Source organism: Echinops telfairi, unplaced genomic scaffold (genome assembly GCF_000313985.2).
Source record: "Echinops telfairi isolate 266 unplaced genomic scaffold, ASM31398v2 ScPeMD7_2;HRSCAF=8, whole genome shotgun sequence".
NCBI classification, from domain to species: domain Eukaryota; kingdom Metazoa; phylum Chordata; class Mammalia; order Afrosoricida; family Tenrecidae; genus Echinops; species Echinops telfairi.
The window spans coordinates 41813455-41816710 of record NW_022103898.1 but is presented as its reverse complement, the minus strand read 5'-3'; positions in this window follow the sequence as shown (position 1 = coordinate 41816710).

The window sequence follows — 3256 nt, the reverse complement described above, 5'->3', positions numbered from 1 at the left end:
CTGTATGCTTAAGATATGTCTCTTGCAGGCAACAAATTGATGGATTATGTTTTCTGAGCCAGTCCTCAAGCCTTTTTCTTTTAATGTATGAATTGTGTCCATTGGAATTCAGGGTTATTATCACTATCTGTGGGTTCATAGTTGTCATACCCTGTTTTGTGTTTTGGGTCTTTACCTATCTCACCTCATATCAGTGTGCTGTGTTTGAGTGGAGATTTTCTATGTTGTCTTCTTTTCCATCTGAGACCCTCTTGTCCTGGTAATTGTTGCTGGCATGCTGGCTTCGAGATGGAGCTGGGCTATACGGTTATCTCCTGTTGTTCTTGGTGGAGGTTGATCCTCTGGCCATAGTGAGTCAGCCAGTATCTTCCGCAGGCTCGGGCATTTTGCAGAATATTCTTTGTGTCTTTCTTTGTCCTGGAAGACCCTTATCTCACCATCTATCTTAATGGATAACTTTGCAGGGTACAGGATTCTGGGGGAGCCATTTTTTTCCTTCATCTTTTGGAAGATGTCACTCCATTCTCTCCTCCTCTTCATGGTATCTGTGGATAGGTCTGAGCATATTCTTACCTGCGCTCTTTTGTATGTGATTGTCTACGTTTCTCTTGCTGCTCGTAATATTTTCTCTTTTTCTTCGAAGTTGGATATTTTTACTATTATATGTCTTGGCGTGTTCTTCTTAGGGTCTAGTCTAGCTGGCGTCCTTTCTGCTTCCTGTATGAGTGCCTGGTTCTCCCTTGTTAGGGTGGGAAAGTTTTCTTCCAAAAATTCCTTTGCTGTCTTGGCTGTAAACTTGTGTGTTGTGTTTAGTTCAGGTAGACCGATAATTCAAAGATTATTTCTCCTCATAGCAACTGTCATTGATCTCAAGCTATCTTCTGTTTCTTTAATTTTCATATATGACTGTCTTCTTTGCTTGCTTAGGTCTCTTTGAGTATCCTCGAGCTCGCTGATATGGTTCTTTGCCTCATCAAGCCTAATCATCAATTCTGTGACCTTGTGTGTGGCTTCTGATACCTCCTCTGTTAGCTCCTGCAGTTCCCTTTGGTGGGTGGACTTCATCCCCTATATTGTGGACTTCATCTCCTCTATTGTGGACTTCATCTCCTCTATTATTGCATCCTTGTTCTGGGTTGCTTCCTTCAGCTCCTGTATTACTGCCAGTAGACTTCTGAAAATTTCCTTCTGTGGTAGATCTCTATCTGTTTCTTATATGAGAGACGTTAGCTCTGCTACTATGTTTTGTCTCTCTTTTTTTTTGTTGGGAATGATGTGGTCTGTTGATTTTTCCTCGATCCTTTCATAGGCCCCATGTTTCTGGGAGGCCAGGGGGCCCTTATCTGTGTTACTGTTAAGGATTCTCTCAGCCAGTTGAATTTCTAAGGATGTGTCAGACTGCTGTGTAGGCAGAGTTCCCCATAGGTTTAGTGGCCAGTAGTGGTGAGATGTTTCAGCGACTGGAGTGGGGATGGGGCCTCTGTGAGTGCCCCCAGGCTGCTTTGACCTGGTCTGTCAGGGTACCCTTAGCAGCCGCCCCTTTTTTTGTTTGTTTAGTATAAAAAAAGAAAGTTAAAAATTTTTAAATATTTAAAAAATTTGGGAGGAGGACAAAGAAAAAGAATGGCGAGAGAGAAGGAAAGAGAAGCTATAAAAGAGGAGAGAAGAGAAGTGATAATGGTGAAAGTGGGAAAAGTAAAAAGAGATAGAAGGAATACCTATAGAAACGTGGCAGAAGAGATGTAATAGCAATAGTGAAAAAGGAGGAAAAAAGAAGGGAGAGAAGAAAGCACAGAAATTAAAAGATAAAAACGAGGAAATCAGCACGAGATAATATATATATATGTATATATTTAGATGTCCCCCTCCTTTTCCCTGCAAGTTCTAGCAATGCCTAATAGAAGGCGGAGGTGGCCGAGGCCTCACTACCACGGGAAGTGGTGCTGATCTGGGCTCCGGAGCAGGGCTATGTGAGGGGAAATTGCTCTTCAGATCAGCAAGCCCTTCAAGGTCCCTGCAGGCCTGTAGAGTGGAGTCTGTGGGTGGAGGCCATGCAGGGGGAGCCTGTGGGTAGCGCTAAGCAGGCGGGGGATGCCCCACAGGGCGAGCCTCTGGTACCGTCCGGGATAGACTTTGGCTGCAGGGGATGTTGAGAGCCACAGGCTGCAATACCTGCCTCCAATGCCCGCTGGAGAGGTCTGGGGCAGGCTTGAAGCTGTCACTGTGTATCCTGCTGGGTATTGGAGTGATAGCCACCAGCGGAGCACACAGACAGCTCCAGTGGGGCCTGAAAAGCTGGCTTCCTAGCTGGCGGGCAGGAATTTATCACTAGAGCCGCCAACCCCATGAGCGGCACAGGCTCTTTAGCGATGTGGTCTGCGCCGGATCGGACAATGGCGGCTCTGGCGGGAAGCAGCCAGCAATGGCAACCGTGCTCTGCCTTGCAGGGAGCGCGCAGCGCAGCAGGCTTGGAGCCGCTGGCCGCGCATAATCCCTCAGCGCCCCAGGGAGGGCAAGGTTGCTCCGGCAAGCGTGCAGAACCCCGCCGCTAGCATGTTCAGTGGGCAGGAGCACCCACTGTTCCGTGGCAGGCGGGTTTAGCACTCTGCTGGGGCTTCTGCAGAGACACAGTGCTGCAGAGAGAAACTGGCTTATCACCGGTGGGAAGTATGCGGCCCGCTTCCCAGACCGGGAACCCCTCAACACACCGGGGAGGACAAAGCCACGCTGGCAAGAGTGCAGAACCCCACTGCCAGTGCGTCCAGTGGGCAGGAGCACCCACTGTTCTGCGGCAGGTGGGTTTAGCACTCTGCTGGTGCTCCTGCAGAGACAGCGCCACAGAGAGAAGCGGGCTTGGCGCCAGCGGGAAATACATGGCTCCGCTTCCCAGAACTGGAATGGAGTGGGAGCTAGGCTACGGGGCGGGCAGCTGGCCAATGGGGTGCCGGTGTAGAGGTCCCAGGCAGCTGTGGGGGTGGATGGTCCCCCGTGAGGGTGGCCCAGGCAGCCCCCGGTAGATTGCAGGTCAGCCACCCAGGGTTTGAATGGATGGAGGGAGGGACGCGGGCTGAGGGGCAGATCACTGCCACATGGGGAGAGGGGACCCGCGGGAAGGAGAAGCTACTCTCCTAGTGGGTTCCCTTGAGTGGGCAGCTGCTAACAGGGGTCCCACCACCACCTGTCTTGGCAGAGCAAGCAAGCGACTCTGGGCACGGGGTCCCGGTCTGGGGATGGAGTGGGGATATAGGTCACGATG